This window comes from Oncorhynchus nerka, unplaced genomic scaffold, assembly GCF_034236695.1.
Source record: "Oncorhynchus nerka isolate Pitt River unplaced genomic scaffold, Oner_Uvic_2.0 unplaced_scaffold_1186, whole genome shotgun sequence".
Lineage (NCBI taxonomy): Eukaryota > Metazoa > Chordata > Actinopteri > Salmoniformes > Salmonidae > Oncorhynchus > Oncorhynchus nerka.
Window position 1 is genome coordinate 38,915 of NW_027040147.1, and position 11,512 is coordinate 50,426.

At 50.2% G+C, this 11,512-nt stretch overlaps 1 pseudogene; it reads right to left on the bottom strand.

Annotated features, from left to right (window-relative positions):
- Positions 1-295: 295 nt before the first annotated feature.
- Positions 296-3,130, bottom strand: LOC135569185 (oxysterol-binding protein-related protein 10-like; annotated as a pseudogene).
- Between the last annotated feature and the right edge of the window lie 8,382 nt (positions 3,131-11,512).

The window sequence follows — 11,512 nt, forward strand, 5'->3', positions numbered from 1 at the left end:
TCTTTGGCACCTCTCATTCTTATTGAATGACTGAGACACAAGCTCCTCATCCAAGACAATCCTTGGGCAAATCTGAAAATTAGCACCCTATTCCCTATATAGTGCACTCTTTCTGCAGTTGTCCTCTATATAGAGAATAGGATTCCATTTGGAACACAGGCCCCTTGTGTATTTCCTCTATTCTCTAGCGGCCCGGCTAGCTGGTCCCCTGTGTGTTGCCATGACCACCAGCGGGCCGCTCGCCTGCTGTGATTGGCAGCTGGCACGTTGCCCCTCCCCCGAGGCCCTCCCCTCGTCAGTGGGTCTTCCACAAGGGGTTGTGATACACCCAGCCTCGCCCTGAGACAAAAGAGAGAGAGACAGAGAGAGAGACAGAGAGGCAGATAGAGAGAGAGAGACAGAGAGGCAGATAGAGAGAGAGAGACAGAGAGGCAGATAGAGAGAGAGACAGAGAGAGAGAGAGAGAGAGAGAGACAAGAGAGAGACAGAGAGAGAGCAGAGAGAGAGAGAGAGAGAGAAAGAGAGTGAGACAGAGAGAGAGACAGAGAGCGAGAGAGACAGAGAGACAGAGAGTGAGAGAGAGAGAGAGAGAGAGTGTGGAGAGAGAGAGAGCGAGAGAGAGAGTTTCAGAGAGAGCAGAGAAGAACGAGAGAAAGCAAAGGAAACATATTTAGTAGTGTCTTTTTTTAAATCATTTTGATTGTGAACATACATTAAAGACAAGACCAGGGAAGCTGACTCAAAGTTTGAGGTAATGTCAGAGGTCAAAGTGAACCGTTGAGGTCCTAGTTCCTCACCTCCTTGATGAACTCTACTTGGGTGTCCAGGGTGTGTTGAGGCAGCTCTCTGTCGGCCCTCTGCTCTCTGCCTCTCCTCCAGACAGTGTTTGTGCTCTGTAGCAGAGTCAATGTTTCCTGATCTCAGAGCTGAGGTGACATGCTGCCACAGACGCCTGTAGAGGGACACTATACCATTACTACTGATCTCAGAGCTGAGGTAACACTCTGCCCCTGTAGAGGGACACTATACCATTATTACTGATCTCAGAGCTGAGGTGACATGCTGCCACAGACGCCTGTAGAGGGACACTATACCATTACTACTGATCTCAGAGCTGAGGTGACATGCTGCCACAGACGCCTGTAGAGGGACACTATACCATTACTACTGATCTCAGAGCTGAGGTAACACTCTGCCCCTGTAGAGGGACACTATACCATTACTACTGATCTCAGAGCTGAGGTAACACTCTACCCCTGTAGAGGGACACTATACCATTATTACTGATCTCAGAGCTGAGGTAACACTCTACCCTGTAGAGGGACACTATACCAGTATTACTGATCTCAGAGCTGAGGTAACACTCTGCCCCTGTAGAGGGACACTATACCATTATTACTGATCTCAGAGCTGAGGTAACACTCTACCCCTGTAGAGGGACACTCTACCAGTATTACTGATCTCAGAGCTGAGGTAACACTCTGCCCCTGTAGAGGGACACTATACCATTATTACTGATCTCAGAGCTGAGGTAACACTCTGCCACAGACGTCTGTAGAGGGACACTATACCAGTATTACTGATCTCAGAGCTGAGGTAACACTCTACCCCTGCAGAGGGACACTATACCATTATTACTGATCTCAGAGCTGAGGTAACACTCTACCCCTGTAGAGGGACACTATACCATTATTACTGATCTCAGAGCTGAGGTAACACGCTGCCCCTGTAGAGGGACACTATACCATTATTACTGATCTCAGAGCTGAGGTAACACTCTGCCCCTGTAGAGGGACACTATACCATTATTACTGATCTCAGAGCCTCCCCTCCTCACCGTGATTCGTAGTGTCCCTGTTTCTCCATGGGGCGTATCTCCCTCCTCCTCCCTGTCCCTCCCTCCTCCCTCCTCCTCACCGTGATTCGTAGTGTCCCTGTTTCTCCATGGGGCGTATGTCCTCCCTCCTCCTCCTCACCCTCCCTGTTTCTCCATGGGCCTCCCTCCCTCCTCCCTCCCTCCCTCCTCACCCTCCCTCCCTCCCTCCCTCCCTCCTCACCGTGATTCGTAGTGTCCCTGTTTCTCCATGTAGTGTCCCTGTTTCTCCTGGGCGATCTCCCTCCCCCTCCCTCCCTCCTCACCGTGATTCGTAGTGTCCCTGTTTCTCCATGGGGCGTATCTCCCTCCCTCCTCCCTCCCTCCCTCCCTCCTCACCGTGATTCGTAGTGTCCCTGTTTCTCCATGGGGCGTATCTTCTTCCTGATGACAGGCAGCTTGGAGGTGTCTGATGACCTCCTGGTCTCTCCACTGCTGTAGGTGAACTCTGGGGGTACCGCCTCCATTCCCCTTGGGCCTTACACACTATGGTCCCCGTATCTCCTCCCTCCCTCCCTCGGGTTGTGCTTGACCTCCGCTGTCACTCTAACAGGAAGAGTGACGAAGGGTACTCTCATGATGTCACAGGTCAGACACATACAGATGGATGGATGAACACACACACACACACACACCGTCTCAAACAGGGAGGGATAGGAATGACAGGGACCATCAAGATACCTTTATACACATGTAAACATCTCTCTCTCTCTCTCTCTCTCCTTGTCTCTCTCTTCTCTCTCTCTCTCTCTCTCTCTCCCTCTCTCTCTCTCTCTCTCTCTCTCTCTCTCTCTCTCTCTCTCTCTCTCTCTCTCTCTCTCTCTCTCTCTCTGTCTCTCTCTCTCTCTCTCTCTCTCTCTCTCTCTCTCTCTCTCAGACCCACCTGTGTATCTTTCCTCCATAGAAGGGTTTAGTATGGAAGGTAACGGTGGCAGAGTATCCACTCTTGGCACAACTGATGGTGACTTTCCCTCCCAGCTCCACCCAGGGTACGGTAAGAATGGAGCGGGCGTAGGCACAGGGCAGAGTGAACACATACTCCTCATCATGCTCCAACAGACGTAGAACACCTGGAGGAGAGAGAGAGAGAGGAGAGAGAGAGAGAGGAAGAGAGAGAGAGAGGGAGAGGAGAGAGAGAGGAGAGAGAGAGAGGAGAGAGAGGAGAGAGAGGAAGAGAGAGAGAGAGGGAGAGGAGAGAGAGACAGAGAGAGGGAGGGAGAGAGGAGAGAGAGACAGAGAGACGAGAGAGGGGGGAGAGAGAGAGAGAGAGAGGAGAGAGAGGAGATCCTAGTTAATGTGGTAACAGGACTGGATCCTAGTTAATACAGGAACAGGACTGGATCCTAGTTAATGTGGTAACAGGACTGGATCCTAGTTAATACAGGAACAGGACTGGACCCTAGTTAATGTGGTAACAGGACTGGATCCTAGTTAATACAGGAAGAGGACTGGATCCTAGCTAATGTGGTAACAGGACTGGACCCTAGTTAATACCGGAACAGGACTGGATCCTAGTTGGTTCTCTCCTCTCTCTGAGTCCTGTCCTGTCCTGGTTTTCTCCTCTCTGCTCCTCTCTCTGAGTCCTGTCCTGGTTCTCTCCTCTCTCTGAGTCCTGTCCTGGTTCTCTCCTCCTCTCTGAGTCCTGTCCTGTCCTGGTTCTCTCCTCTCTGCTCCTCTCTCTGACTCCTGTCCTGGTTTTCTCTGAGTCCTGTCCTGGTTCTCTCCTCTCTCTGAGCCCTGGCCTGGCCCTCTCATCTCTCCCTCTCTGAGCCCTGGCCTGGCCCTCTCATCTCTCTCTCTCTGAGCCCTGGCCTGGCTTCTCATCTCTCCTCTCTCAGTACATTACATAAGAGACAGCTGGGTGAAATCTGCTGCGGGCAGAAACCCAGGTCTGACAGATCCACATCTGTTTCCCCAAGACAGGAGGGGTGGAGGGGGAGGGGGATGGGGAGAGGAGATGGCCATGCCTCAGTGTCATTCTGGAGGGGAGGGGTGGAGGGGAGAGAGGAGATGGCCCTGCCTCAGTGTCTTTCTGGAGGGGGGGAGAGATAGCCCTGCCTCAGTGTCTTTCTGGAGGGGTGGGAGGGGAGAGGTGGAGGGGGAGAGGAAATGGCCATGCCTCAGTGTCATTCTGGAGGGGAGGGGTGGAGGGGAGAGAGGAGATGGCCCTGCCTCAGTGTCATTCTGGAGGGGAGGGGTGGAGGGGGAGAGGGGATGGCCCTGCCTCAGTGTCTTTCTGGAGGGGAGAGGGGGAGAGGAGATAGCCCTGCCTCAGTGTCTTTCTGGAGGGTGAGAGGGGGAGAGGAGATGGCCCTGCCTCAGTGTCTTTCTGGAGGGGGGAGGGGAGGGGGAGAGGAGATGGCCCTGCCTCAGTGTCTTTCTGGAGGGGTGGGAGGGGGGAGAGGAGATGGCCCTGCCTCAGTGTCTTTCTGGAGGGGTGGAGGGGAGAGGAGATGGCCCTGCCTCAGTGTCTTTCTGGAGGGGTGGAGGGGGAGAGGAGATGGCCCTGCCTCAGTGTCTTTCTGGAGGGGTGGAGGGGGAGGGGAGAGGAGATGGCCCTGCCTCAGTGTCTTTCTGGAGGGGGATAGCCCTGCCTCAGTGTCATTCTGGAGGGGTGGAGGGGGATGAGAGGGAGGCTAGGGCCTGATGCATCTGTTTCCCAAATACAGGAAGGGTTGGGACAGTCGGCATATTGCAGGAAGTGCTCAGTGAGAGGCTCTCGGCTCGCTAGCCTGGCAGCGCTATTATGAGAATGTGTGAGAATGCCAGGTCAGCGTTTCTTACTAAGAGTGCCCACGTCACCTGCTGTCACAAATACACACCCACACACTCACCAGCATGCTAGCACACGTGTACATGTGCACAATCACACACACACACACACACACACACACACACACACACACACACACACACACACACACACACACACACACACACACACACACACACACACACACTTCACAGAGACATGCTTCCCTCCCTGTCTGCCTGCCAAACAAGGTTCGCTGCAAAGGATGCTGGGGGTATACGACGTGGTGCGTTAGATGTCACCGAGTGACAGACAGTGGAGCCAATCCTCTGTCTCTATATCAGGCTACCAGGTTGACCATCACAATCCTCTGTCTCTATATCAGACTACCAGGTTGACCATCACAATCCCCTGTCTCTATATCAGACTACTAGGTTGACCATCACAATCCTCTGTCTCTATATCAGACTACCAGGTTGACCATCACAATCATCTGTCTCTATATCAGACCACCAGGTTGACCATCACAATCCTCTGTCTCTATATCAGACTACCAGGTTGACCATCACAATCCTCTGTCTCTATATCAGACTACCAGGTTGACCATCACAATCCTCTGTCTCTATATCAGACTACCAGGTTGACCATCACAATCCCCTGTCTCTATATCAGGCTACCAGGTTGACCATCACAATCCCCTGTCTCTATATCAGGCTACCAGGTTGACCATCACAATCCCCTGTCTCTATATCAGGCTACCAGGTTGACCATCACAATCCCCTGTCTCTATATCAGGCTACCAGGTTGACCATCACAATCCTCTGTCTCTATATCAGGCTACCAGGTTGACCATCACAATCCCCTGTCTCTATATCAGGCTACCAGGTTGACCATCACAATCCTCTGTCTCTATATCAGACTACCAGGTTGACCATCACAATCCTCTGTCTCTATATCAGACTACCAGGTTGACCATCACAATCCCCTGTCTCTATATCAGGCTACCACGTTGACCATCACAATCCTGTGTCTCTATATCAGACTACCAGGTTGACCATCACAATCCCCTGTCTCTATATCAGACTACCAGGTCTCTATATCAGACCACTAGGCTGACCATCACAATCCTCTGTCTCTATATCAGACTCAGGTTGACATCACAATCCCTGTCTCTATATCAGACCACCACGTTTGACCATCACAATGTTGACCATCACAATCCTGTGTCTCTATATCAGACTCAGACCAGGTTGACCATCACAATCCTCTGTCTCTATATCAGACTACCACGTTGACCATCACAATCCCTCTATATCAGACTACCAGGTTGACCATATCCTCTGTCTCTATATCAGACTACCAGGTTGACCATCACAATCCCCTGTCTCTATATCAGGCTACCAGGTTGACCATCACAATCCCCTGTCTCTATATCAGGCTACCAGGTTGACCATCACAATCCCCTGTCTCTATATCAGGCTACCAGGTTGACCATCACAATCCTGTGTCTCTATATCAGACTACCAGGTTGACCATCACAATCCCCTGTCTCTATATCAGACTACCAGGTTGACCATCACAATCCTCTGTCTCTATATCAGACTACCAGGTTGACCATCACAATCCTCTGTCTCTATATCAGACTACCAGGTTGACCATCACAATCCTCTGTCTCTATATCAGACTACCAGGTTGACCATCACAATCCCTCTGTCTCTATATCAGACTACCAGGTTGACCATCACAATCCCCTGTCTCTATATCAGACTACCAGGTTGACCATCACAATCCCCTGTCTCTATATCAGACTACCAGGTTGACCATCACAATCCTCTGTCTCTATATCAGACTACCAGGTCTCTATATCAGACTACCAGGTTGACCATCACAATCCCCTGTCTCTATATCAGACTACCAGGTTGACCATCACAATCCCCTGTCTCTATATCAGACTACCAGGTTGACCATCACAATCCCCTGTCTCTATATCAGACTACCAGGTTGACCATCACAATCCTCTGTCTCTATATCAGGCTACCAGGTTGACCATCACAATCCTCTGTCTCTATATCAGACTACCAGGTTGACCATCACAATCCTCTGTCTCTATATCAGACTACCAGGTTGACCATCACAATCCTCTGTCTCTATATCAGACTACCAGGTTGACCATCACAATCCTCTGTCTCTATATCAGACTGCCAGGTTGACCATCACAATCCCCTGTCTCTATATCAGACTACCAGGTTGACCATCACAATCCTCTGTCTCTATATCAGACCACCACGTTGACCATCACAATCCCCTGTCTCTATATCAGACTACCAGGTTGACCATCACAATCCTGTGTCTCTATATCAGACTACCAGGTTGACCATCACAATCCTCTGTCTCTATATCAGACTACCAGGTCTCTATATCAGACTACCAGGTTGACCATCACAATCCTCTGTCTCTATATCAGACTACCAGGTTGACCATCACAATCCTCTGTCTCTATATCAGACTACCAGGTTGACCATCACAATCCTCTGTCTCTATATCAGACTACCAGGTTGACCGTCACAATCCCCTGTCTCTATATCAGACTACCAGGTTGACCATCACAATCCTCTGTCTCTATATCAGACTACCAGGTTGACCATCACAATCCCCTGTCTCTATATCAGACTACCAAGTTGACCATCACAATCCTCTCTCTCTTCAAGCGTCTGCTGGGACATTCTAAAGAGATCCATGTCCCATTGAAGATGTACTGTGGGATTCCTACCCCAGAGTATAAATGGTTGTAGTCTCTTATTCCAGTTGTGGAGAGAGACACCTACAGCCTGAGAGATACCTATAGCCTGAGAGATACCTACAGCCTGAGAGATACCTACAGCTTGAGAGCTACCTACAGCCTCCTACAGCCTGAGATACCTACAGCCTGAGAGATACCTACAGCCTGAGAGCACCTACAGCCTGAGAGCTACCTACAGCCTGAGAGATACCTACAGCCTGAGAGATACCTACAGCCTGAGAGGTACCTACAGCCTGAAAGATACCTACAGCCTGAGAGATACCTACAGCCTGAGAGATACCTACAGCCTCCTACAGCCTGGAGAGCTACCTACAGCCTGAGAGACACCTACAGCCCGAGAGACCGCTAAGGCCTCCTACAGCCTGAGAGCTACCTACAGCCTGAGAGCTACCTACAGCCTGAGAGACACCCACAGCCTGAGAGCTACCCAGCCTGAGAGCTACCTACAGCCTGAGAGATACCTACAGCCTGAGAGATACCTACAGCCTCCTACAGCCTGAGAGCTACCTACAGCCTGAGAGACACCTACAGCCCGAGAGACCGCTAAGGCCTCCTACAGCCTGAGAGCTACCTACAGCCTGAGAGCTACCTACAGCCTGAGAGATACCTACAGCCTGAGAGATACCTACAGCCTGAGAGACACCTACAGCCTCCCTACAGCCTGAGAGCTACCTACAGCCTGAGAGACACCTACAGCCTCCTACAGCCTGAGAGACACCTACAGCCTGAGAGACACCTACAGTATCATACAGCCTGAGAGCTACCTACAGCCTGAGAGCTACCTACAGCCTACAGTCTGAGAGATACCACACAGCCTGAGAGACACCTACAGCCTAGGATCCTACAGCCTGAGAGATACCTACAGCCTGGGGGCACAGCCTGAGATACCTACAGCCTGAGAGATACCTACAGCCTGAGAGATACCTACAGCCTGAGAGAGCCTCCTACAGCCTGAGAGATACCCACAGCCTGAGAGATACCTACAGCCTCCTGCACAGCCTGAGAGATACCTACAGCCTGAGAGATACCTGCAGCCTGAGAGACACACCTACATTCTCCTACAGCCTGAGAGATACCTACAGCCTGAGAGATACCCTACAGCCTGAGAGATACCTACAGCCTGAGAGATACCTGCAGCCTGAGAGATACCCACAGCCTGAGAGATACCTACAGCCTCCTACAGCCTGAGAGATACATACAGCCTGAGAGATACCTACAGCCTGAGAGCTACCTACAGCCTGAGAGATATACCTACAGCCTGAGAGCTACCTACAGCCTGAGAGATACCTACAGCCTCCTACAGCCTGAGAGACACCTACAGCCTGAGAGATACCACAGCCTCCCTACAGCCTGAGAGATACCTACAGCCTGAGAGATACCTACAGCCTGAGAGATACCTACAGCCTCCTACAGCCTGAGAGATACAGCCTCCTACAGCCTGAGAGATACCTACAGCCTCCTGAGAGCTACAGCCTACAGCTCTGAGAGACACCTACAGCCTCCTACAGCCCTGGAGAGACACCTACAGCCTGAGAGATACCTACAGCCTGAGAGATACCACAGCCTGAGAGATACCTTCAGCCTCCTACAGCCTGAGATACACCTACAGCCTCCTACAGCCCTAGAGAGAGATACCTACAGCCTGAGAGATACCAACAGCCTGAGAGCTACCTACAGCCTGGAGAGATACCTAAAGCCTCCTACAGCCTGAGAGACACCTACAGCCTCCTACAGCCTGAGAGATACCTACAGCCTGAGAGATACCTACAGCCTGAGAGACACCTACAGCCTGAGAGATACCTACAGCCTGAGAGCCAACATATGGTCCTACTAGATAATAAACACATATGTATAGCCAACAGATCCTTAAAAGGTTCTACAGCTGCACCATCGAGAACATCCTGACCGGTGGCGTCACCGCCCCGATATGGCAACTGCTCGCATCTGACCGAAGGCGCTACAGAGGGTAGTCCCACGCCCAGTACATCACTTGGGCCAAGCTTTCTGTCATCCAGGACCAATATAATAGGCAGTGTCAGAGGAAGGCCCTAAAACAATTGTCAGAGACTCAGTCACCCGAGTCATAGACTGTTCTCTCTGCTTCCGCACAGCAAGAGGTACCGAGCGCTCAAGTCAGGTCCAAGAGGCTCCCTAACAGCTTCTACCCCCCAAGCCATAAGACTCCTGAACAATTAACCAAATGGCCACCCAGACTATTACATTAACCCCCTCCATTTGTTTTCTACACTGCTGCTACTCTCTGTTTATTATCTATACATAGTCACTTCCCCCTACATGTACACTGCTCACTGTTTATTATCTATACATAGTCACTTCCCCTACCCATGTACACTGCTGCTGCTTATTATCTATACATAGTCACTTCCCCCTACCTACATGTACACTGCTGCTACTCACTGCTTATTATCTATACATAGTCACCTATACATGTACACACTGCTACTCACTGTTTATTATCTATACATAGTCACTTCCCTACCTACATGTACACTGCTGCTACTCACTGCTTATTATCTATGCATAGTCACTTCCCCTACCTACATGTACACTGCTGCTACTCACTGTTTATTATCTATGCATAGTCACTTCCTACCTACATGTACACTGCCTACTCATGCTTATTATCTATACATAGTCACTTATCCCCTACCTACATGTACACTGCTGCTACTCACTTTATTATCTATACATAGTCACTTCCCCCTACCTACATGTACACTGCTGCTACCACTGTTTATTATCTATACATAGTCACTTATACCTACATGTACACTGCTGCTACTCGCTGTTTATTATCTATGCATAGTCACTTCCCTACCTACATGTACACTGCTGCTACTCACTGCTTATTATCTATACATAGTCACTTATTATCTACCTACATGTACACTGCTGCTACTCACTGCTTATTATCTATACATAGTCACTTCAATTCTCTACCTACATGTACACTGCTGCTACTCACTGTTTATTATCTATGCATAGTCACTTCCCCCTACCTACATGAATTACACTGCTGCTACTCACTGCTTATTATCTATACATAGTCACTTCCTCCTACATGTACACTAGACTGCTACTCACTGCTTATTATCTATGCATATTACTTCCCTACCTACATGTACACTGCTGCTACTCACTGCTTATTATCTATACATAGTCACTTCCCCTCTACCTACATGTACACTGCTGACCTGTTTATTATCTATGCATAGTCAATTATCCTATATGTACACTGCTGCTACTCAGACTTATTATCTATGCATTAGTCACTTCCCCCTACCTACATGTACACTGCTTACCACTGCTTATTATCCATGCATAGTCACTTCCCTACCTACATACACTGCTGCTACTCACTGCTTATTATCTATGCATAGTCACTTCCCCTACCTCCATGTACACTGCTGCTACTCATCAAGCTTATTATCTATGTATAGTCACTTCCCCCTACCTACATGACACTAACCTGTACCTCCGCACAGTGACTTCGGTTATCATGCATAGTCACTTCCCCTACCGGTACCATGTACACTCCGCTGCTAGCCTCACTGCTTATTATCTATACATAACCTCACTTCCCCTACCTCATGTACAATGACTCGGTACCGGTAACCTGTACCTCCACAGTGACTGCACTCCTGCAACATAACCCCTCCGCACAGTGACTCGGTACCGGTACCTCCTGTACATAACTCCGCACAGTGACTCGCATTCTGTAAGGCCTCCACAGTGACTACCCTCCTGTACATAACCTCCGCACAGTGACTCGGCACTGCACTCCTGTACATAACCCTCCGCACAGTGACTCGGCACCGGCACCTCCTGTACATAACCTCCGCACAGTGACTCGGGCACCGGTACCTCCTGCACATAACCTCCCGCACAGGACGCGGTACCCCGGTACCTCCTGTACACAACCTCCGCACAGTGACGCTGGGTACCTCCTGTACACAACCCCCTCCGCACAGACGCGGTACCTCCTGTAAATAACTCACAGACAGTGACTCGGTACCGGTACCTCCTGTACATAACCTCCGCACAGTGACGCGGTACCGGTACCTCC